At 31.6% G+C, this 27426-nt stretch overlaps 1 protein-coding gene across 2 annotated transcripts in view; it reads left to right on the top strand.

Annotated features, from left to right (window-relative positions):
- LOC130897396 (uncharacterized) overlaps positions 1-27426 on the top strand; it is a 650875-nt gene that overhangs the window by 231618 nt on the left and 391831 nt on the right. The window lies entirely within an intron of this gene.

The following is a 27426-nucleotide window of genomic DNA, read 5'->3' as shown; positions in this document are numbered from 1 at the left end:
CTGAAACAGGCATTAACAAATTTGAGCTCGTTTCTACTCGTCGGTCTGCTACTATTGCCGGTATGAGATCGAGTTTGCATTGATTGTTGTGAAGCATGATTTTGGCAACGCATTAACATTGTTCTGTTCAAGCTAAAGAAAGTTCCAAAGTAGCTTAAGAAATTTTAAAATTTTTCATTGTAGTATTTTTTACAAGTGGTACATATTAGCATTTTAAAATTAGAGGATTAGACGAGGTTTCAAAAACAACTGTACGTGTATAACTCTGTGCGTTCAAATAGGCGGTTTGCTAAACTGGTAAAATGTTTTACGCTTCTCATACGACATACGACATTACGACTATCATAAATGTCATATTTCTTAATAGAAACATTAATGTTAATAGAAAGGCAATGAAGTAACTGATCTGTCATCCGCTTCATGGTCGACAGCAGTGAATTACACATCAACCAGCTAACAATGTTTTAACATTTCGAATAATCAAAACTGTTCTATTATTACTGATATAGATGAATAATAAAAATTAGGATGAGAGAGAATATTATTCAGCAATGTAGAAAACAAATCAAAAGACAATGTATTTACATATTGTTTTATCATTTCACTTTCACAAATTTAAGTGACATTGCATTTTAAAGCTTTATAAAAAACAGAAGTTTTTAGATGATTTTCTCGTAGATTTTACATTTTTTATGTCAATTGAAAGATGGAATTAGATATTTTTGATACTGTAACTAGCAGAGTATACTTATGAAATGATTTAACCTGAATCGCAAATCCTGTTTCCATGGAAGCTATGACACATACTACTAAGAAAGCGGTCCATGACCCAACTTCACTAAACACTCACTTAAAAATGTGAGTTTCACCTAAGCTCTCGTATTTGGAGCACCTACAAAGATACTCTCTTTTAAATTCGCGATTCTTCATAATTGATTGTAAGAGCAGTTACAAAAAACATTATGTGGTGAATAATGATACACATACACTGGTATGCAGACTTGTCGTCTCAAATTTAACAAGCCTCGCACATGACGTTACGCTGGAATCAGAATGTTTTCTTGACCGTAACGATTAGGTTGGAGTTGTAAGTATTTACTGGATTTTTGTATGTTTAGCGGCTATTGTAGAGTTAACCTAACTATTATTATTTTCCTTCAAAATATTATTTTTCTATTTCTATTTCTATTATGAGATCATAATGGCAAAAACATGCAAAAACACTAACCGAAATACCAAAGAAATGGGTATTAAATGCGAAGCAGTGGATAAGACCCTATGGTCGAAATGATAAAATTAATTTAAAATGTAAATGAATGTCTTAAATCACAAAATAACACACAAATTATATATTTAACTTTCGAAAATTTATTTTCACAAATTACAATATTACAAATAAATGTTGAATGTATTAATTTCAAGCAATTGAATTAACAAGATTGATTAAACGAACTGAATTCATTATTGAATGAACAAAATTCATTGAATGTGTTTACAACAATCCTATTTTTATATTAAAAAAAAATGCTGAAACATGTTTACGAAATATGCTCTTTTTGCGTATTAATTTTTAGAATATTCTAGATTTTTTTTCATGTAACGCACACAATTTTTTTCCAATAATTATACATATTTTATGTTATTGTCGGTTAACTTCTAGAATTATTAACGAAAACGGTTTCAGTCTTGTTGGAAATATTTAGATATTTAGATTTTAGATTTAGTTTTAGATATTTAGATACCTACCCCTTATTTAGGTGTTATTTATTTTAGCACGTGTTTATTCCATTTATTTCGAAGAGGATAATTCCATATAATGCAAATAGTCCCTTATTTCGCAGAACACAGAGGACGTGGATGTGAAATTTTACTGGTAAATTCAATAACCATATAAATAATACATATATAGACATGCCTTTGCATCAACTATTAATTTTGTAATCGAAATAAAACTTGATAACAGGTATACGCCATACATTTTACTTCATATTTTGACTCCAACGTTACGTCAGATTGTGCAAGAGAGATGGCGCCTGCCTGCACATAAGCATACCTGTGTATGTGTATCATGGGATGAATAGAAAGTTTAAGAGTTCTAATCTGATCTAGCCCACCCGGATTGCCCAATGTTCCTAACCTGAAAAATTATTTCAGATAAACAATCGCATTTCTTGTGAAAATAATTTCTTAGATAGTTTGGAATATTGGAAACTAACTGTACTGAGTGTATAGAATGGAACGAGTTGTTGATGAAAAATGAAATGTTTTCTTTTAGTCAAATCGCCCCCTATAAATTGAGTTTAATTAACTGTTCTCCTTGATGCCGCCTGATTTTTAAGGTTAGGACACGTTAAAATTCTAGCCCGTTTCTCATCGAGCATGCGTATTGAAGCGATTTTGGATTGAAAATAAAATGGTTCTGAATCATTATTTTAATTATGGTGGTGTATTTAAGAAAATTATTCTTCTTTTCGATCTGATTGATGTCTATTGAAAGATGGATATGAATATTTTTGATACTATATACCTACTATACTATACTAATACTAACTGCAGAGCACACTTAAAAGAGAATTTAACCTGAATCGCAAAAATACGCTACAAAAAACTTTTACGAAATGTTCATAATATAATGCGGAATTTGTAGAGGATTGGTAACTCTGGAAGGTTATGCGCCACGAGTACTATTTCCGTGGCGCCTGGATTTGACTAATCCATTTTGTAAATAATAAAAAATTAGTCGAAAATGAAGAATAAAATTTGTCGATATCTCGATTTAATATTTTTATATATCAACCTAACCTAACCTAACCTAACCTTCTCGTGGTGCACTTTGAGTGTAAAAAGTTCAAAATTCGTGAATTTTTTACAGCCAAAATTGTCTAAAAAAATTTTCTTCAGGTGAGGATTATTTTAGTTTTATTTCAGAACGTATTTTTTGCTCGAAAGAGGATATTTCCACATTAAATTACTGATTAAATCTTCAAATATTTTTTTATTTTATAAGTAAAGAAAAAAACCGACAATTCTTTATGAAACACATCAAACTATGGCTCATTTTGCTATAAAAATATTTTTTTTCAATATAATTTTAGAGTATCAGGGTAAATAATAGAAAAATTAAATAAAAAATCTTTTGTTTATTGAATTACAAGATTCATATTGAATTTGAAGTGATAAAATATTCATTTGGATCAAGGTATTGAACGTAATCTGTTCAATAAAGCGAATTTTGAACTAACGTTTGATTATAACTTTAAGTATAGATGTCACGAAAACGAAGCGAGATATCAAAAAATTTCATTCTTGATTTTCGATTTGTTTTGTTCTAATTAAGCCAAATCCGTTAAATCGCGGCGCCACGGAAATCGTACTCTCCCCGGTTTTGCTCGTTGAAACCTCGTTTCTTGAGGATATACTATCCTTTAAGGATAGCTCAGCAACTATCATACTCTTATATGCACTACAGGGCTTCAACGTAGTCGTACCGGGTTCTGCTGAAAGAGTTGCCCTTCATCGATGTCAATAATTACCAACATAAATATTGGGCTTGCTTAAACTCACATGTTAAATACATGGAATACAGGGAATTTTTTCCAGCCTCGTCTTTACGTTAAAAATTGTCTGAGCAGCCGTCTAGCCGGAACGAAATAAAATATCTTATTACTTTCAAACTCTCCATTTCGTCTCTTAAAAAAATGATGGAAACTCGTTTTTTGTCTGCTTGTCTGTCTGGTTTCTGGCACCGTTACAACAATGACTGCTTCCCTATATATATTATATATATAATATATAATATATTAACAAGTTCTTCTACATTTTCGTTAATGTTTTCTGTACCTACAGCATTTTCTGAAATCCGCTTAAAAAATTGTTCATACTGATTGTCATATGAATATCTGGATTTTCTTGGTAACAGGTATTGCGTTGCCTTTTCAGCCTATCCTGCAATTTCGTCAAGAATTTCAAAATCTTGTTCCATTTTTGATTTTTGACTTTTGACACATTTTAATACTTATTTCCCTATCAACGAAAACGCAGAAAATAATCATATCGCAGGTAGAAATAGCAACTTGGGAAATTATAAAAAAATATATATTTTTCAAAACAAACTGGTATGACAAGTTTCTATGCACCACGGGTATTAATAGATATATGACCTCGGATGGATTACGAACTCTCGGAGCAGTGATTCTTGGCTTTGTCAGACTGTCGCCCTTCTTAGGACGTAATAATCTACTTATTATACCCTCAACCCCCACGAATGTAAAATATGATTTTTTTCGATTTTTCTAAATTGATTCCTTATCTTACACTACATTTCTACCTAGATATGGCGTTACAAACCTGGTTAAGTCCAGCCGAATTCTCAACGTGTATTTGTTTATTTTGGCCCTCTGACGTGGCCCAAAAAATTTCCTTCTTCATCGTTGGCTATTGTTAACAGCCATCGTTCAATATACTATGTTAAGATGATTTGACGCATCATAAAGAATTCTATTCATGGATTTTATTATTTATTTGGGAGAAAAAAAGTTATTTACAAACTAAAAAATTCTCAATTTTATTGTTTCTGGCTTTGGAACTAATTTAGCTATAATATACAAATCTTCTCACTTCGCATCCGAAATTGTTAAGTGTCAATATTTCATTATATCATTGATTTCCTCTCAAATTGCAGTGTTGTGTGAAATTTATTGTGAATTATTATTTTCTGTCTCTAATTGGATGTTTTTTCTATTTTATGACGTAATGATGTCAGTTCTGTTGAATAAGCATGTAATAATTGATTCCTATCTCTATATATATATATATATATATATAGTATTATATAATTATTATTCCTTCCAAATTTTTATATGAATCACAATAGTTTTCAGAAGACGACTAACTTTTTTCCTCGTAGTATTGGAAAAATACCTTGAATTGAAGCATGTCCTTCAAACATATGCAAAGTGCTTCAGTTATCAATTATAATAATACGTTATTTACCTTAAAAAAATATGAATAAACAAATAGCAAATTAAACAATGGAATTTTTCTGTAATTTCACGGTTGAACTTAATTGCATTGTATATCGATCGCAGCACGATAGTTTATGAAGATTATTTCCGATATCCGCTGGTGTTTGTTTTGAATTATGATATAATAACGGTTTTTATAATGAAAAGTAATCGATAAATTACTTTATGAGTAATCACTAACTCAACACTTCCTGCTTCCCTACAACAAAATGAGTTATTTTATTTGTACAAATACAGTGAAAGCTCTTCATTAGCGAGTAATACGTTTCGCAAATATACCGCGAATCCTGCACCGTGAATATGGAATGCTATTTTATTGGGATTATAGAGGATACGTTCCTAGGTGACAAAATAAAAAAATATATATTTTTCGACCATATTGTATATTTAGGTATATTTCAGGAGGTAATAAAACTAAAAAAAACTTATTGTTAAAACCAATAATACAGAGTGTATGTATGAATGAAATTTTTTTACGAATGGTTGATTTAGGCAAAAATCTCCAAATTTCGGGCTCGTTTTTGCCTTCACCCCTTAATTTTTTGTGTGTTACTAAATTAATTTTTTTAGTGCTTGTTGTCTTGGTCATCCTGTCCACATGCTGGTTCCATTTTCTTCATATCTCCATTACACTTATAATCACAATCTATTAGACATCTCTATCTTTGATTAATGTACTGTTCTTCATATTAGATTTTTAAACCTCTAAACTTGTTTATTTGAGGACAATAAAATCATGATTAAAGTACTATATCAGAAGGCGAAGCCGCGGGAAAAATGTCAACGGAAATCTAGAAGGGTTGATAATGAGAATAAGACAAAAAGGTAATGTAGCAATAGTTTTATTTCGATAAACATTAGATATTTTGTGATAGTTCTAATCTGCAGAAGCGTATCTACAATAGAAGCCCGAATTCGAGAGGGTCACACATCAATGGATCGCGTCAAGCAGTGCGTGGTTATCAAATTCTCGTGTTTAAAAATTGAGTCAAAAGCAAATTCACAAACAGGTTTAGCACCCACATACTGTAATAAAATATACTCACAGTCGAAATGGAAATGTCTGCAAGATACAACATATACAACCCAAGCAAATTCGAAAAAAAATATTTTGCACTCTTTTACCGCAGTACAGCCAAGAAAAAAAATGTTCTTGCCAATCTAGTAACAATAGATTAGTCATGAATCCATCACTAAGTCGCAAAAGGTCTTGAATTATTTGAGTATCCGTTGTATTCTTAAGATTTGGCCCCTATAGATTATTGGCTGTTATCAAAACTGTCACCGTCAACGATTGTCTTTGGATATGTGCAGTAAATCCGTGATTTACAGGACTTAAATAAGTTTTCTTTATTAATTAAAGGATAACAATATAGACATATGTGCTCTACAAGAAATAAAGAAGAATGGACAAGGACAGAAACAATATAGCGATTACCTGGTAATATACAGCGGAGTAGATAAACATGAGAGAGCAAAGGAGGGCGTGGCAATAGCAATAAAAGAATGATGCATAAAAAATATAGAAGAATATAACTTCGCGGGTACTGGTAGTAAGATTAAGTACAGGAAAGCAGAAAGTGAACATACTATCCATATATGCACCGGAAGATAGCAAACCAAAAAAAGACCGAGAACTCCAGGACACCATTGAATCACTGGCGCACAATTAACCAACAATAATCCTAGGTGACTTTAAGGCCCGCATTGGCAATAAAATAATCCTGGGTGTAAAGTAGAGATTTACTGAAGCTGCAAGAAAAAATAACGGTGAACTCATGATTAAACTATGCGCCATTAAGGAGCTCAGAATAAACAATAAACACTTTCTACGACCATAAAAAACTTCACAAAACCACATGTCAAAATACCGGGGGCTATAAATCAACAATCGACTATATAGTAACAAATAGAAATATACGCCCGACGCAAATACTTAACAAGAACTTTGAATTCGGCCAACGTGGGCATTGAACATAGTCTGCTACTGGGAAAAATAAGAATGAAAATAAACAAACTCAAAGAAAGGGAAGTAGAAAAAACCAATACTGAACTGCTATGGGAATCTTCCACCAGGAGACTCTACCAAGAAAGATTAAAAAATAAAAACAACATTAACCCAATCGAGGCAGAAGAAAGCGTGAACACGGGCTGGAACAAAGAAGATGATATTCTTGTTCCGTAAATTAAAGTTATGAGTTTAATGTTCATGCTTCGCAATGTGATTCTGGATCATCCCAAGTACATCATTCATCAAAATTTAGTCAACATATCTGCGACTTACTGGATATTTGAAACAATATAAGTAGATGGTGAACGTGGTTTTTACGAACTCCATTGACCTAATCTTGTATTCAACTACAGATAATGTAGAATAAAATGTATTGTACGTATTTCAATATAAGCAATTATGGTATTGATACATTATGATCCATTACAAATACATTCTACTCATAAAATGTAGAATGTGAATGTAAGAAAAAAAGAACCGTTTAATTTCTTCAATTCAATCGATGCCGATGTTTCACCTTTATTCTCATATATTCTCACGTTACGCTGGATAATTTATCTCATTTTAAATAGGAATATACAATTATAAATTACAATTATTTTAAATTGAATCCATTGACGTTGATTATCAAAATAGACATTGTTTGTGAATGAATCTATTTAACTACTCTTGAAATGCTTTATAATTGCCTTTACTAGATTCAGTTTATGTATTAATGAAGGTAAAAATCAATTAAATGAATCATTTTCATTCAGAAAACTTGAAGAAATTCAGGTCACTCTTTTGTTATGATAGAATTATATCCCGAATATAATTTCCGATAATTGATTTTAGTAATGCTTCCATTTTTAAGTTCCAATTAAACCCATAAAGTATTTCACTTTTGTTTTGTCAAAAAATGCATAGGCCAAACAGCATAGGTTTCATACTACAAGTTATTATGAAAATACTTCAAGACATACCAAAAACACCAGAGATAAAAATCTAAGTAGTGAAGAGATATGATATTCAAAGAATACAAGAAGATAGGTTGCTTCTTGAAGACGCAATTATCGAAAAATTTAGGCAAGGTCAGAATAACCAAGGAATAAAAGCGAAATGGGAAAAAATTTACGAAGCTCCGTGAGAGTGAAAGCCGCTATGGAAGAGGAAACAAAAAACAGACTAGTACAATGAGGAATACATGTTTATGCGAAAAGTAACAAAGTTAGAAGGAATATGTTGAAATCTAGAAGAGCAGAAAATAGAGAGCAGTTCGATAGGATGGGAATATGAACCAAAAGAATGCGTGAATAGATTAGAGAGATTACAAAAATAAAGAAACAAGAAACTTTTAGCCCTTTTAGCACTCAATATTGACGTTGGTAAACTGTTGAATAATAAAGACGAAGAAGTACAGGTGTTTGTAGATGAGTGAGAACAAGGAGAATCTTATGATACGGCTATGTAATTTTCAATACAGATGGCTTTTGGCCTGTAGAAACCTTCTTCTATTGTTCTGTACAAAATTAATGAAAATTTTAGGAAATATTTAGATTATTCTGTAATAATCTTTGAAATAACCTTATTAAGCTGAATTAAAAATTGTGCTTTATTACTCTCGTACCTGAAAATAGACTATAAATTTAGATATGTAGCGATAACCGCAGGAATTTATGTACTAGAATACGACAAACAATTTATAGAGTCATCATATGCGGTTTATTCTCTTTTTCGAATATGGAATTCTCACAGTACGCATCGAGTCTTTATTCTCAATATCCTATACAATTATTTTAACAATTTCCAATTTTCGTCTACAGCGTCCAGCAATTCCGAAAATTAAAACGGTATTTTTAGCAGATAATACGCATCCAGCGCTTTATTCAAGAATTTGTTTGTGTTTTCTTGAGCAAAAATTTTACATTTTTTCTCTTTGTAACTACCATTCTGCCGTTTTAAATATGCAAAAAGTTCCTTGTATTTATTGATATCGACAATATCGTGTATGTATGTTGTCGTTTTTAACATTGAATAAAAAGACCAAATTTTGGGTGGTTCCATTACACTTGTCTTCATGAAAGTCGGCCCTACACCATTCTTGATGATTTCCATGTAAATGACCTTCTGAAGCAAAATATGATCTTCTGAAGCAGAATATGACCTCATTTTTCATCCTTCACTCTTCGTTTGTAGGGAATATCCTCTACTTAGTTTTCATTTATTTTTTACATACTTCAAATTCTGATCATCCAAAAGCAGGTTATAAACTTACAAAGGGTGTGGCAACATTGTTGATATATAAAAGTATAAAGAAACTAGGTATATTTACTGCCTGATGCTGGCGATCTCAAAACCATATGCTGGAGGAATATACTTAAAACTTGTTGGTCTAGTCACGGACCTGCAATCAGGATTCACATATTGCTGCTTTCTTTGTGAATGGGATAGCCGAGCCCAAGATAAATATTACACTGCACGGAACTGACGTCTGCGAAAAAATTTTACCCTTGGTCAGAAAAATGTCGCCCACTATCCCTTTGGTCCCGAAGAAAAAGATTTACTTGCCACCTTTGTCACATTAAACTTGGATTGATCAAGCAGTTTGTAAAATCGACAACTTTTCCAATAATGGACGTTTATTGAACACATAAATCAAAAAGTGCTTGGCTTGCATTCCAAAACGTGTGCAAGAACTTTTTGGTGTATGCTCCTTATTGTTTCATCTAACTAAAAATAAATTGATTTCGCTTCCTTGTATTCGACTCTTTCAGAGTAATCCTTATTATCTCGAACCATGGCAAGAGCTTTGTTTACTGTCGGAAATTTTTTTCTAAGATGCACGCATGCACTTTCCTTCGAAGCGCTTCTTTCAAATAATTTTCTATATATAATTTTGATTTTCGTTGAGCTATTTGAAACTCATATTTCTTCTTCTTCTTCTTTAATAACTTTATAAATCGTAGAGTCCCCGACACCAAACGTGCTATTAATTCCACTGTGTCATCAACACTTTTACATAAATGATTGTCTGTAAATGATTTAGAACAATTTAGTATTAATGCTTTTTCATTAATTGCCAAAAAATCGATTTCTCAGCGTTTACGCGGATTTTTCAAAATTTTCCATAATCACACTAGAATTAATAATAAGTGCACTGCACCTGCAACTGAGCTAAACTGTTGAGAATACAGAACTTGGTCTCCTTATTAAATGAAAAAACAATTTTCGGTGACATTTTTCGGAAAGATTCTTGAATTTAAAATGTTCAATCTTTATTGGCAAATAGGTACAAATTGAAAATCTACGATACGGCTATGTATCTTCAATACACAGGGCTTTCGGCATGTCCAAACCTATTTCCATTTTTCGGTACAGCTTATGCTTATAATATTTATAACTCTCTCATACGTAAAAATAGACTATATCATATTACTTGCTATAAAAATCATTATGAAGTGATAAATTGATAAAGTAGATTAAAATAGTTGATAAAGTATATAGCATACATAGTATCTGGTAACTTGGCATCCATTTGTTGTTGCCAAATAAGCAAGCGCAAAAATTTCTTCTTTGGCTTCGGGGCTAAAGTAACAACACTCCACATTTTTCGACTTTCGATTACATTTGAATAATAATTAATCATTTTTTTGTAATTGAAATCTTTTCCAAATATGCATTTATTTTCAAAATTTTCGAATATTTATTTTCACTATAACTATTACAATAGTAACCTTGAATATACTTGAAGAGGTGTATAAACAACTATTACTCAATAATCACACAAAATAAACTTCTTTGGAATAGGTCAGAGAACTTAGCATACAAGAAACTATTTTAAGACTCTTAAATAAAATATGATTATCTTGCGGCTATATTTGAGACTATACACCATGAAAAATAGACAGATGCAAAGTCCGCCCCCAATTGTCGTTTTTTTTTCATTTCAATTTTATTTATAAGGTCATTAGACTTCACGTGAAGCGTTCGTTCGTTGAACCGTTTTTTATATGGTTAATACCATTAACTATCCTCTCGTTTGGATTTCACTTAATTAAATCATTTGTTGATAGAAAAGAACAAACTAATTATTAATGGATTTATTTTTTGCTTCCTCTCCTAAAGGGAAGCTGTTATTAAATTTCTACCTGTTATACAGTTTATTCGAGTATACGCCAATTTTCTATAGATGACAATTTCAAACGGTTTGATTAAATATCATAATTATCAATTAGAAGTGTCGTATTCATGCTTCCGATATAAAAGATTTTACTAATTTAAGTTTTGCAGAGTAATTATACGGAAAGGAATACCAATTGTTTATTTCATAATAAACATAAAAATAAAATATAATATTTTATTTGTTTTATTTTCATAAAACTTTGGAAAAGTTAACTCCATCTGCAGTAAAAAGATTTAAAAATTATATTCCTTGACATTATACAAGTATTCGACAATATTTTGTGCAATAGCTCAATTTTCAAAGTAAGCAATCGATTTCATCGGTTTTCTATCACGCGAATCCTACCTAAATGGACAACATTTAAAAACCAGATAATACCTGCGAGTAATTTTTAATATGAATGTGAAATAGCTAATCCGTCAATGCGCGTTACTAGATGATGGTAGAAGGGATTAGTACGGTCCCTCAAGCAAATATACTTGGCTACTATTGTCAGTTCTATTGTGTCTGCGTGGGTACCTAGTTTCATTGTTTTTATTGGATACCGAGATAGAATCTATATTTTATTCTGGGGTACAGAATTTAGTACTTTGATTATTTACCGTAATAATTCACCCTCTTTGTCATCAGAATACTTTCTCATTTTAACTTCATGCCTCTCGTACATTTCTCGAAATTCACTCTTGTATTTGCCAAACTGTTTACTCTAAGACAATATTTGAGGAAAAAGAAATAGGCGAGGATAAAAAAATTAACACACACACAATATACAACTCAATAATGTTGATATAAGGATAATGAAAAAAAGATACAAAGTAAAAAAACAGCAACAGAGACGAAACAAATAAGGAAGATAAGATTAAACGAGGATGGGCAGAATGAGCAACGAAGTAATATTAGAGTTCAAATAGGAACCAACAGTAAACAAAAAAAGAAGTCTACCGCAAAGCCTAATAAGAAAAGTGACAGAAACAAAAAGACATAAGAAAAGAACAAAAGTGCTCAACAAGTAGCACAGGAAGGAACAAAAAAAGGAATAACAATACAAAAATGAATGAAGTAGCAAAGGATCGAAAATAGTAGAAAAAATGGATAAAAGAAAAATTGAATCTAATACTCTGACGCTCAAAAGGAGAGTAGCCCAAAATTTCTTTTCATTATGGCATTATCCAACACAGCAAATTATGACTTTGGAGAATACGTTATTAAATTAAATTTTGTGGTTAGAAAACAGGAAAAAGTCGGTAGGGACCAGATTAAGGGTAAGTAAATGGTCAACCAATTCAAATTGCAATGTCAGTCATGGTGATCACCTATTGAGAAGGTACATTGTTATGATGGAAAAGCTCTTTTTTATCAAATGCGCTCAGTTTTTGGAATTAAAACTTTCACCTTATCAAGTAATAACGTATAATACTCTCTTGAAATTGTTTAATCTATTTATAAATAGTTGATGAATAGAATCCCATGAATATCCCAAAAAACAGTCTCTATCACATTTTCTGCTGATACATCTAATAAAGCGCGCAGATAGCTTACGCGTCCATACGCAGTCATAATATGACGAACACTTCCTTCTGATATGCCGATAGTCTCTTCTATCTCTTTAATCTTGATGGAAAGATCGTCCAGTACCATTTGGTGGACTTTTTGGTTGTGGCAGTTTTTGGCCGTCCCAAATGCTTTTCACCAGTAAAGTTTAATTACAGCTCGATAATAATTGGTTTCAGAAAACTTTTTACAACGTAAAACAGAAACTTAGCGTCAAAAATAGCTAAAAGTTTAGTAAGAGTTATGTATGTATGTAAGCACTTCAGAATAGATTAAATCGAAATTTCGCTTACTTATCTATTAAGGACCAATGATAATACAATAATTTCAAATTAGCGATTTTCTATATCCAATATCTTGGAATGCTTTGTGTCTATCAAGGAACATGCTAATATGCCCATTGCTTTATTTCATAATCGACGAAAATCAAACTAAAAATTAAAATTATTTTTTTACTGCCACAAAGTAGGGAAAAGTGATTTATAACTTTTAAAGGAAATTATAATAATTTCCATTGTATCAGAAACTATAATCGGGTTAACCTGATTATGATCTAAATATTCGGAAACTAACCAAGTTCATTGTTAAAACTGATCGAGTTAATCGGGTCATATGATAAGATTATTCCTACCCTGGCAGACTAGTAGGTAAATGCGATCAGCTTATTGGTTCTTCAATTCGTCTATGGTTTTTTGGAAAATTAATTATTCCACTTAAATGACTGTTTACTATTCATTCATGAGTAGCGTGATTGACAGTTTACTTTCACGTTCAGTTGTTCACAGAGATTTGCGGTTTTCATATTTTAGCATTTCAGTATAAAAATAGGTTACTAGTAGTATACTTTAGTCCAAAATCCGTGTGAGTTGGTCAATCGTTGATAACTGCTCAAAAACAATTATTAAACATATAGAATATATTAAACGACCAAATAATTGCCATGGAGAAATTGCCACTCAAAATGGTAACAAAAATCAAAAGTTCTTGTAGATCATAAATTTGAAATTTCCACTGAAAATTGGACGCGACGCTTGGTAATTATGATCTTAATCTCGTTCTAGGTTAGGATCCGCAATCAGCTGATAGGTTATTTACCTGAAACCGTCTAATAGTTTCCGAAAAGTCCTAGTATCTACAAACATAACATATTTACATCAATACACATCAATCATACCAAGCTTTTTAACATTGAAATTATATCTTTTACTAATCACTCTACCTTTATTTGATGTATAGATAAAGTATATTTAGTTTGAATTGCTTTTAAACCGTGTTTCTTATTATTCATTCTCTTCTATTTTCCTTTTGAAACTATCGATGTATTAACTTTTCAGGTAATTATGAATTGTGTACTCCGGCCATATAATAGTAAAATGCCGGGTTTGGTTTGCAGGGATTAGTTCACACTCAAAATACACTGAGTCACAAAGAGATTGTTCATTGACCGTACGCTAGTTGTGGAGCTTAAAAAGTTACAGCTCAATAAACATTTACACAATGCGCTCAGAAGATGTTATTAACTATACGTTGAATTAATGATAGCTGATTGTTTTAAAAATATAATTAATTTATTGGAATTTGTCACGAAAAACCTTCATGCAATTATAATTTAGCATTCCTATCTCGCTATACAAATTGAAAATCATTTTACCTTCATAATATAAAAATAACATTCATTTTTTTTTCAGGTAAATAATTGAATCCTGTATATCATGAATGGGTTATTAGTAAGTACTGCACATATATATGGTTCATAATACAAAGTGATAATTATAAGATAGATAAAAAAGCAAGTGTTTCAATATCATTTTAAATGAAAAAATATATTGATAATTTTAAGAGTATTGCAATATTTAATATTCTCTAGTTAATCAATAATTCCATGACTATAGTAAAAAAATATTAATTTGGTAGCCGACTTTAATAATAGATATGTATAAATATGGTAGACTATCACATACCTTATATATATAACAGCCTCATTAACAAAACATATAATAGGCTATTAACAGCAAAGAAGTTACTCTAGCAGCCTTTATTGACATAGAGGGTGCTTTTGACAACATCTCCCTTCAGTCCATCAAGAGAGGCAAGCATGAATAATTAGAAACTGGAGTGATGAATGGCAACTGTCAATCGTTCCCAGTAAAACACTAGCCCCATTTACAACAATGAAGTAAAATACGTAAATAGGATAAGACCTTTAATGAAATAAGTCATTGCGACTCTATGAATTTGTTGTAAGCTTGTAGGCAAAGCATAAGAACTAAAGCCTGAGATGTGATACGGTATACACTTCACCTTCGAGGCATTGAAGGCTATTGAGTGTACATCCAACCTAGCGTGGAAATGCAAACAAACTCTAAAAAGACTAACTAATAGAAGCAAAGTAAGCCTAATGAGGCTATGGGACTAACAGGGTATACCAGCCAATGTGTGGCCTCATTTAATACCACATCAATAACTACCCGAATGGATTGCTGAAGAATCAGATGGAGTCTTATTAGAGAAACGCTTCATTTCTGATAGGTCACTGTATCGTGAAATACCACCTTGAGATTATAGGTATGGCAGAGAACAACAACTGCAGATTCTTTGAGCAAACCGTAGAGATAGCGAAGCGAATTTCCTGTCAATTTAGATTTAGATTTAAATTAAGTTACTCCAAGGAGTTGTGTTGACATCTTTAGAAAACATAAAAACCCCAGAAAAATAGCCTCCTTTGGGAGAAGTCTATGTATTTTTTAATCAGATCAAAAAGATGAGAAGCCAAAACTACTCCTAAAAAGTCTCTAGTGTTAATTATGTCCATCGAGATCATTATCAAATTTTTAGATTAAGACACTAAAACCCATGCATGCAAATGCGCAGAAAATATAAATTATTTTGAAGGAAATTAACACACATGGATTAGGCGGGCTTTGGTTCTAAAAAATTAAAAAAAACAAGATTTTTTAAAATAATTCTTTCTCTAAGAAAACTCATATCACAACATATCTTTGAAAATTAGACCACCAAGTCGGAAATCTGGTGAACTGGTTCACACATTCACTATTATATTTGTATCTTTTTCTGAAATTCCATCATTTTTTTCATCTCATCATTTATTTATAATGTTATTGTAGTATTTGAGATTTTCTATTTTTGTGCAATTTCTACCTCAGTGTTTTTTCCATGACGCCGGTAGCTCTTTTAGTTTTTTCTGATTAGGAGGTGAGCCGCTTATAAATATGGATTATAAAATATTCCCAATAAATTTGCCCTTTGTATTCATCAAGATCAAAGCTATAGAATTGTTCTCTTTGAATTTTCACGGTTATAATCGTTCCTCGCCCCAATCAATGTTTCAATCATTTTAATAGAAGTGTCAACAGCAGTTTTATTTTAGTTTGAGAGCCTTAAGCATACTATCACATCTCAGCTTAGAGGAAAAATAGGCCTATATGGTCAGAAATATTTCGACGTACTCCTCCGGATATAATATGGTATTTTTACTTTTTATAATATTTTCGATTCGTTCAAAAACTCTGGGTGAATAAAGAAAAGTCTTGTAATGGGAAATATGAGATCCGAGAAAACAGTGACTGTCTTCAGGGTTGGCAGGCCAATATTATATAAAGTTGCACAAATCATATTGATTGGTAAATAAATAAAGCCCTGGAAAACAAAGAATACTGCTCTGCTATTTTCCTTGATATTGGACAGGCTTTTGACAGAGTGTGGCATCAAGCCTTGCCATACTAGGCCCACTATTTTACATACTGTATACATCAGATATACCAGAGGAACAGTATACAACAATAGGAAATTTTGCTGACTGACATCCTCTCTACTGATCAAGAACTACAAATAGCAGCAAAACATGTCCAGGCTCATCTTGACCAATTACAGGGGTGGCTGCGAAAATGGAGGATTAAAGTTAATGAGACCAAATCAATAAATGTAACATTCACGCTACGTAAGGGTACATGTCCGCCGGTTAAGTTGAACAATACGAAAATACCTCAAGCAGATAGTGACAAATACTTAGGAATCCACCTAGACAAAAAGAAAACAACTGCATATAAAAGCAAGAGAACGACATTGGTTGATAGGGAGAAAATCCAAAGTCTCACTTGGAAACAATGTCCTTATCTACAAATCTGTCATCAAGCCTATATGGCATATGGAATAGAGCTGTGGGGTTGCGCTTCCAAATCTAATACAAATATTATTTAGAGATCTCAATCTAAAATACTCCGTCAACTAGTAGATGTTCCATTGTATGTAACACATCACACCATTCACTTGGACCAGGGAGTGACTAGTGTACAAGAAGTTATCCAAGAGAGGATCATCAAATACCACCAAACCAGAAACCCACCCAAATCCACTATACGAAACGCGAAAAGTTGGCCAATAGACTTAATATGAGGTATAAAGGATTGCATCACTGGATGTAAGCCTCACCAAGACATTATAGATGTTAGATTATCTAACACTCGCGAGCAAATTAAAATTAACCTATAGAATGTAAACAATGTTCTGATTGTTAATAAAAATGTGAATAAAAAAAGTGTTGGGGAACAGAGTTTATGAAATATCGCACTAGTAATTTCATTAGCTCCTTTCATGTATATAGGAACACATTATAAATGTAATGTACCAATTATACGTTTTTCCGATTACAATAAATAGGCAGATCAAGAATTTTTGGCATTCCTGTTTTTTTGATACCTTGATTTGGAGCAAATCGAAAAATACTTTTATTCATAACTTGTATCTTCGCTTCTCAATTATAATATTTTTTTTTCTTGACTTTGATTTTGTCTTTCAACTGAAGGCAAGTAGAACAAACAACAGTTCTTGAAGAAACAAAAGCAATATTGTAGTAGGTATAATTATTTTCAACCATAACATATGGAGATCCGATTTCAAATTTCCAGCAGTATGGTCGCCACATTTTTTGATAAATTTTAATCTGAAGGTACATAATCGTAGCTGCTCGTATTTCTGCAATAATGAGATTAAACATTGTTAAATTGTTTAATAATTCTTATTATAGAAGATTTTTTTCCAGCAAATTTGGGCGCCATGATATCATCTACTGAGCTTTCGCGGGGGATTATGTAATATTCTTATTCGTATTCGATTTTTTTAACTTTTGGAATATCAAGAAAAGCTTTCTGGTGTAAAGGTTTTTCTATTCAATCTAAAAAACCGAGTAATATATATATATAGTATTTTACATAGTATAGTATTTTACAAAGTTTTCATATAATTAAATTTTCCCGTACGCCCCTGATATATACTATTTTTTATTTCGAAAAATTTTATTATATAGTTATTATACCCTATCTTATCTTTATGTGAATAAAAATTTTTATGGAACTGCATTGATATTATATAGATATGGTGTCCTTTTATCTTAGAAAACACCAGAGCTTCTAAAATTAATTTCTTTGCTAAAAAATTCATTTATCCTGTTTACTTCCATATTCTTGGTCGCGAATATCATTTCCTCTATAACTGGGTTCGGAAACTCTAATAGTCTTTCAATTTGAATTAAAACTAAAACTGGACCATATTAATTCTATTACCTGTTACAGAAAATGAAGTTTTGAGATATGGCAACACTGAAGTGAAAATGTTCAATCTGACATTGCTATCATAAAGTTTGACATTTTTAATTTTGAACGTATCACAACGTGTTGTTCTATTTGAATTGTTTACGAATACTTGAAATATTCATCTTGGTGTGTCGATCAACTAGTTTCGACTTTTGGTAATAAAGTACTATCTCGAGAACAAAAATAAATTGCGAGGTCAACGTTTTTCTACATCTGAAGAAGTTATTAATGCGTTTTGGAGGTAGCTCAATCGGAATGGAAGAAATGCTTTGACAATTGATTTGAAAGAAATATGAATTTATTTGAAATATGCGCATATGTAAATGTCTATAAAACGAAAAAATCGTTAAAAAGTTAAGACGTTTTTTTTAAGAAAACCTAACTTAACTGACGTAGAAACTCCTAAACTCTAGATCCTATTAGTATACCTTCCTGTCTAGTAATTTAAGCAGCACTACGTGATATTTGCATAATGAATTTCTTTTAATTAACACCGTTATTTAAACTGACTCACTTACTCAAAGGGCTTGATTCTATTTAGCCTTTACACTCGGCATCGACGACGAGTTGGATAACCTCAACGTTCCCGTATTGTATTATCCGTTGTTCATGGCTACTGGCGAATTTGGTTATGGTCATGGTCTGGGTAACAGTTTCTCTACATGGACTTAGCTACATAATATTTGTATCTATTTACAAACCATGAATCACATGTTATTACTAGGTACTATTGAATACAATTTTGATAACACTTATCACTACATTTTTTTCTATTATCTCGACATACAAAGATTGTCTTCATTCATTAAACAAAAATTTGTACATAGAAAAATCATCTGAATTTTCAACAAATTTCGACACAACTTTTTGTATCTGGTTAATATCTTTTTTCGTGTTGATTTCTTATTTTGTTGGTCACCCTTTTGACAAGACAATCGAATGAAATTAGAATGTTTTCCAATTTTTGAAATTGTTTTTGATAAAACATTTTCCTACATTCATTATACATAAAGTGCTTTCATTGAGGATCAATTTTTTACAATACTTTTCAAGAAAACTAATTATAGTTACTTAACTTACTCGCGGGTATATTCGATACGAACTTGGCCTTAAATAAATCGAGCTTGAAGGTGTTTTTTTTTATAATATTTTGCAGAAATGTTTATTTTATTTGTGCTTCCCGCTTCTTCGCAGGTTTTACAAAACAAATACTCACTATTTAAGGATAGTCCTGGATAAGATTGAATCCTCTTAAATATTTTTGAACAAATATCGAAATCCAACAAACAATTTCACAGATACTCCTATGTATGTAAAATACCTATTATTGTGAATGATCGCTTTGGAAAACCATTGAAAGCAATCATACTGGCACTAACATTTCACAATACTTGAAATGGCTTATTCACAGCTGGTCAGCGACATTATGAAATTATCACATGTGTTGGTTAATCTTAGTTTGAATTTTCTCAACCGCAGGACATATAAACACACATAGTCTAAATAAGTTCGTTCCAGAATGCATCTTTTTAAAGAATGTATTCCGGGAAAAAATTTCTACCTCCACTTATCTCACTCAGTCGGGTCTTCTTTACTACTCATTCGTTTCTCTACTTCCATGGATTTGATGGAAATGTATGGACTGCACCTAAAATCTATCCCTCCTTAAGATCCCGCCAATCTTCATAGATTCATAGGTCTTCTAACAGGTGGTACCTCTCTTTTCCCTTTTTTATTCGTGGTGTTTCACAGCTAGTTGTGATCCAACTCTTTTCTAAACCTTTTGTATCTAGTCCGTTAGTGCCAGATGTTGCTAGGTATTGTCATTGATTCAGAGTTTTTTAAATCTCCTGCTGTTTATTGTTCTAGTCCAACTCTTTGTATTTCTGCTGGGTCTTTATGCACCCAAGAAAGTTCACTTCTTGCCTCATGTTGATATTCTGCTAATCTTTGAGCTTATTTGCAGTGTATTATTGCGCTGAGGATGCGTATAGCAATATAAGAATATGAATGAATCGAAAATTGTTCTCCAGCTCCACTATATAGTCGATGTCGTCCTTCAATATTAACAACAGTTCGATTATGGCTAGCAGGTAATTTTAAAAATATTGCATGAATTTTGTCTGTGTTGATGCTGATCTTCATCGTCAACCACAGATGGAACAAGTTCAATTTAACAATTCATTTCTTGACTTGATAGAACCCTAATTTATAACCTATTACAATACCTGTAAATATCTCCAATAACTCAAATTCTCTGCAAAAAACGTTTTCTGGTTCCGCACAACACAGGTGGCAACTTACTAAAAAAATTAATCTTTCCGCGATAGATTTTATTTTTTAGGAACTTGATTCTCGTATACATATTTTATATATTTTCGGTTTTTTTATTTAATTACATTTGTAATTGTATAAATATTTAATTATGATATCGTACATTCACGTGCAGTGAGTAGTGGAAAAAATTTTGAATGTTTGCTTTTATTCAACAATTATTTGGATTAAGATTCATCACTGGAAGTACATTGTATAATATTTATCTTATAAATTGTTATTAACATTAAATGCTCAATATAAAATCTTCTTACCTTGATCTGCCAAAAAAATTGAGTGATTCAATTGTTATATCAAAACGAAATGGTTAGCAGATTTGAATTATAATATAATCAATGAGATTGATTTTTGAAGGACGTGTTTTTTTCAATTAAGATACAATTGTGATACTTGTTGACTGTATTTCTTATGTAGTGTTTCTATATCTTATTGAACAAAATGTTTTTGGACTGGCTTGGTGCAAAACAATATGTTTCTATTGTACATTTATTTGTTACCATTAAAAAATAATCATGCAAAACATAAATTTTCACAACGATGAATAATAAACTGTATATTACGGTCTTATGACTAACCTGGACATAAAATAAGGCGATTGGTAAAATAATTTAGACAGATAAAGAGATCGAAGAAATCATACTATCATATCATACTATCCTTTTTCCTGGAGTTGCTATCATCAAACACTTGACTTTCAGGACACGTTAATAGAAAAACTTAGTTATTGATTTATCTGTAAATTGATGCAGCGGCAAATACAAGAGCGCTGAAAAAAAATATACCACATTTGTTAATGGATACTTTATTCAATAATTGTTTGATTAAAAGTTTAGTGTTAAAGGGTGATTAATGAATATTTATTATGTTGGTAAAGTTAATGATAAAATGCTATAAATTATTTATCTCGAAATTCATTGCACTTTTTAGAGCAGCTGATCATATGGCTTGAGACTTTTTGCTTTAATACGCAATTTGAAGAGTTAAACAATGTTTAGTTTTGACGCTGCATTATTCTAAGATGACGCTCTAGTTAAAATTTTACCACATGACCTCATTTGAGGCTCTAGGCTAGCGTCGAGCGTCAATATAAAGTTGCACCTCACATGATAAGGTATAGTATTACATAAAAGTCGTATTTTAACAGATATATTAATTAATAATTCTGGAAAAACAATTTTTTTATGAAACTGACGTGAAAGTGACATTTTGAATTCCAGCTGATATGATTAAAAATTGAATTTTATAACAAAGTATGCGTATAAATACTTTAACACTAGTTAAAAAAAACATACACTGGATAAGTTATGATTACATGAAGAAAATAAATAATTATTAATCTGACAATACTACTTTTTATACGGAAAACGGTTACATGAATAATATTGTACATGGCACGTTCTAAAAATGATTTTATGCAAGATCCAGAACAAACTTCATAAAATAATACTTTCGGAACTTGTTACGTAAATTACGATTTCAACGAAAAACTGTAAACTTTAACATAAAAATATTATTTGCGTAACATTGTTACTATTTTAGTCACACTAACTAATAAAAGCAACGACTTGATAATGAATTAGGAAACAATCGCGTAAATTTAGATAGACAAGGCACAGATGCGATGCAATGTAAATATTGAAATTAATTTTCGAAGTAACCTTGTTCGTGGTGCACTTGATCTGATTTCTATTTTTCGTTTATTTCTTCCGTCATTAAATACTGAAACGACCTAATTTACTTTCACAGTATTATTTATACAATATTACAAAGTGTGTAAAACCGAATGAAACAAACTGATTGTTTCGTTTCCTATACGTATAAAATCCCATTATACATCAAATTTAAATTATAAATTGACATTAATCGACGTGAGAATACGATCCCTACCTCAACCCTTGTCTAATGAGAGGTACAACGCCCAATTCTTTAAATTGGAAGTGATACATTATTTAAAAGGTCTCTTCATTCTCTATTCAAAAATCTCATCGTTCTCTAGTTTATTGGAACAATTGAAATAGAATAAAATTCAATCATTCACGAAAAATTTGCCGCCTAAATCCCAAGATAAAATTAGGAAGATGGAGAAGTACTAAGTACTTTTACTGATAGAGTGCCTTGATTTATTTTTTGATAAACTCATGCTAAAGCGATAACATTGACTAACTTTAGAAGCAAGTAGTGCGTGATTTTTATCAAAGCTATTAGTTGTGGTTTGGTTTTTGATGGAGTGCAGTAACGAACATTTTTGGCATATTTTACTTTTTTTCTTCCGTAAAGGAAAAAAGCCGCTGCGGCCTACAAAGAAATATGGGAAGTTTATGATGCTGGTTGGTAAACATAGCGCAATTGCCAGAATTAGTATAAAAAATTCCGTTTCGGAGATTTTTCCTTCAAAGATCAGCAACGTTCTGGTCGGATTACTGAAGATGATGATAACCAAATCAAAGTTATGATTGAAGAGGATCGTCGTATAACTGTTCGAGAGGTTGCAAAGAGGCTACATGTATCGCACAAAACCATTGAAAAACACCTAAAATGTCTTGGGCTAGTTGAGAAGCTTAATATTTGGTTACCTCAGAAATTAAAAGAAGTTCATTTAACACAAAGAATCAATATTTGAAATTTGCAACTTACACGAAATGAAACGGAACCTTTCTTGATGAGAATCATAACTTTTGATGAAAAATGGATCCTGTTCAGTAACATAGTTCGAAAACGATCATGAAGCAAACACGGTGAACCAGTACAAATCACATCGAAAGCTGGAAAACAACAAAAAGCTCATGTTATCAGTTTGGTGGAATTACAAAGAGATCACAAAGGTTTTTTAAGTTGCTTCCAAGGAACCAACCGATCAATTCTGATGTTTACTGTCAACAATTAATGAAAGAAAAACGACCAGATTTGTCAAATCTAAAAGGTTTAGTGTTCCACCATGATAATGCAAGGCTTCACACATATTTGACAAATTGTGGTAAACTATTGGAGCTTGGCTAGGAAGTGATTTATTTCAAAATTTGTAGAATTCTTTAGTCAAACATTCACAAATGACGATGACCTTCAATCGTATCTGGTTCAGTTTATTGCTGATAAGGACCAGAAATTTTATGAGTGCGGTATCATGAAACTGAAGAAAGATGGCAAAAGATCATAGAGCAAAATGGAAAGTATATAATTGATTAAAAACTATTCTTTGTTAGAAAAAGTATTTCATGTTATACTACAATTACTATGTTTTCAACCAATAGTTTCGCTAGTTTGGTCATGTAAGGTAAATAAAAAAGCAGGTGCCAATGCAATGAGTGATGGAATAAAATTAGATGTAACGCTTGAGATTGAGAGACACCTTCATACATCGGATAGGCAGGTATCCACTACAATCAATTTTAGCTTTACATTGATACATATTTTTTGTGAAAAAATGATGAACATATTTTATAATTATACAATTTAAAGACGTCATGTTTTTTCATGAGTGCACTTGTTCACTTATCGGTAAAGATAGTCGTCGAAATTTCCGCTAGTGTTCAACGGAATATTCCTACTGGATGAGAAAAGATCACACATAATATCCTCAAAAGGTTAATGATTGGCAATTTTTGTTGGTAACCATATCATTGGTCTCTTCTCAATAGGGCAAACTGAATGGTGATCATTATTTGGAACTATTTAAAAATAATGAAATTATGATCTTTTCCAATCTATTTAGATCTCAATCCAGCCCTCAAGATCTAGTAAATGCAATATAGGTTCAGCCAGATGGACCAACTCATTACCAAGCAATGTCCGACAGTACCTGGATAGGGAGGCAAGGACCACCGCGATCACCTTATATTATTAGATTTCTATCTATGAGGATATGTAAAAGACATGTGTACAAAACTAAACCTTTAGATTTAAATGACTTGATATAACAAATATTAGGTCTATCACATCTTATGTGTTAAAGGTTAAAAAGAGTTTTATTTATAATTATGTTACCAAGAGGTTTGCTGGAAACATTTTGAATACCTACTCCATTGACAATCATAATTCTTTGAGTGTTTCATATTTTTAAATATATTATATTATAGTTTTTTATTGTATTATAGGGAATGTCTTCATTTAAATGATCTTATTTCATTCTTTCTGTGATAAACATTTTTTAATAAGAAGGATATATCTTAAACCTATACTTTTCATTTAAATAATTGAATGTTGCACTTTGTCATTCGAATATGGTTAAATCAGTAAAATTCGACACTTCAAAATGTATCAAATAATGAAACAATAGAATGGATCAAAATTTAGGGTTACTTTTTTTGCTATTTAACGAACAATTTGTATATGTATGAACTTACAACACATACCAGGGTTGCAATTTAAGTATTGAGATATGGCAACACTGATGTGAAAATGTTAAATCTGACATTGCCATCATTGCCAAGTTTCACATTTTTAATGGTGAACGTACTCACAACGTGTTGTCACACGAGTGCTATTTGAGTTGTTTAAAGATACTTGAAACATTCATATGTTTCAAAGTCATAGTCAAAAAATGGAATTTAATCGCAAACATTTCGTGCGATGATTTTCGATGACTTCAACGTGGATTTAACTGATCAAACAACAGTGTGCCGATCAACTTGATTCCACTTTTGGTGATGAAGAATCATATCGAGCTACCGTGTTTCGCTGATTTTCCGAATTTAATCGTTGTCGCACTTAAGTGAAGGATGAAAATTTGGTTGTCAAAAAAATTTGTTCCACATAAATACCACATAATTTGTAAATCGCTAGTGTGAATTGGTGAGAAGGTGCTGAAAAAATTCAGTGATTCAAAAGATACTATAAGATCGTGACGGGCGACGAATAATGGATTTATGCGTATGAAACCGAAATCGACTGTATCAGTCTTCCAATATGAGCCAAATTTAACAAAAGTTGTTCGCGCACGAAGCACTTAGAAGCAAATTGTCGCCTGTTTTTTCTGAATAAATAGATATATCGCCATGTTTCATTATGGTAGCGTGGAACAGTCAATTCTGAATGGAATGGGAGCTCTCATACATCAGTTGAAGCAAAAACGTTTTTTAATAGCCATAGCATCGAATTGATTGGTCATCCGCCGCACAGTCCTTGTGCGGCCCCCAATGATTTCTTCTTATCCCGCAGATAAAAAATGAATTGCGAGGTTAACGTTTTTCGACATCTGAAGAAGCGGCTAATGCCATGTTTTGGAGGTACCTCAATCTTAATGGAAAAAATGCTTCGAAAATTGGTTGAAACGCATGCAAAAGTATATACAATAGTGAAAAAATGTTATTCCACTTGATGGAAAACTTGTCACTCTTTCTGCGTCATTAATGTATTGTTCTTCACATATTGATACAGAGATACAGATTGAAATTCATACATGAACAATACTGAAAAAATGTTGTTACTCCTTTTAAGCCTTTTATATTGGAAAGAGCCGGATGAACATTCAAATTAAAGTTTTAGTGTAAAGTTAGATGTACTTTGTTACCTGCTCTCTATTCAGGTAGATTGAAAATAAACCCATCCAAAAAATTTTATTAGAGCCCCTGAAATTTGTGTTATCATTTCATTTTACTGTTGTCTTTTGGAGCGACTTTCGCTCCTTAGTAACTTCCCTACCTCCACTGCTATTTTGAGATTACACCGTTATAAATACTGGGAAAATTAAAACGTTATACATTTAATAAATTGAAGAGAATCCTAAATGATTAAGTATTGTTATAATAGTAAAATATGTGGTCGTTTGAAGTTAAAAAAGTAGATGTAGGAAAAATAAACTCAGTTCAAAATAACTATTGTTCGGTATAAATAAAAAATTGGAGTAATGTGGATTTTCGTTCGTTTTAAAAAACAATAGTTGTTTGAAATTGGAAAACATTATTCAAAAGTTTTTTTATAGTAGATATTCTATTAATAGTCTACTATGTACAAATAACGTACGGAAGTGATTATTACCGGTAATGGCAGGAATTTTGTCAAGGTTAAATCTCTACTTATCATTAAAGGTTGAATATATACTTTTATTAAATTAAGAGGTTATGTTGTTATAAAAATCAAAATTTACGGATAACGCACGTGATGTAAAAAATCTTTGTTTATTTACTATCACATAATCTATGGATTAATAAAAAAATATTGACAAGTAATGATAATATTTACCCTTGTCAATTGAATGATAATTCGATAATATATAATAAAACGAAGAACAATTTTTCTAAAACGTTTAAGCAACGATATTTCCGATTTTAAATATAAATTAATATATCCGTTATTTTTCAACATAAAAATTTAATTCTCTTTCGAATAGAAAAAAATAGCCCGGTTTTAATGTAAAATATAAGTCTCCCCCGAAACTCAAGGAACTAGCCAAGGCGACCCCACCTTACGCACCGCTAGAGAAAGGGAAGTGTTTACAGCAATAAAAGAGATGGTACCGAGCCGTTCAAGGGAGTCATTCCGCCGTCATCTTCGAAACAAGAAGTCAACCAAGATATACCTTTGTAAGTAGAAATATAGAGTAGAGTCCCAACCAAAATCTGCGCCTTGGAAGAGAAAAGGCAGTTCTCGAAACACCAACAGTCCGTCCACAACGCAAACTATAAGACCCGGAGCAGAGTAAGTGTCCTTCAAAGGGTTTCTGCACTAGTACGTCCGAACTTAGATAGAAGAAGCCCATTTTAATCGATATAACTCACGGAATTGTGAGAGGTAGGTCAG

The sequence above is a fragment of the Diorhabda carinulata genome, chromosome 8 (genome assembly GCF_026250575.1).
Source record: "Diorhabda carinulata isolate Delta chromosome 8, icDioCari1.1, whole genome shotgun sequence".
Lineage (NCBI taxonomy): Eukaryota > Metazoa > Arthropoda > Insecta > Coleoptera > Chrysomelidae > Diorhabda > Diorhabda carinulata.
This window is presented reverse-complemented; position numbering and strand designations above follow the sequence as displayed.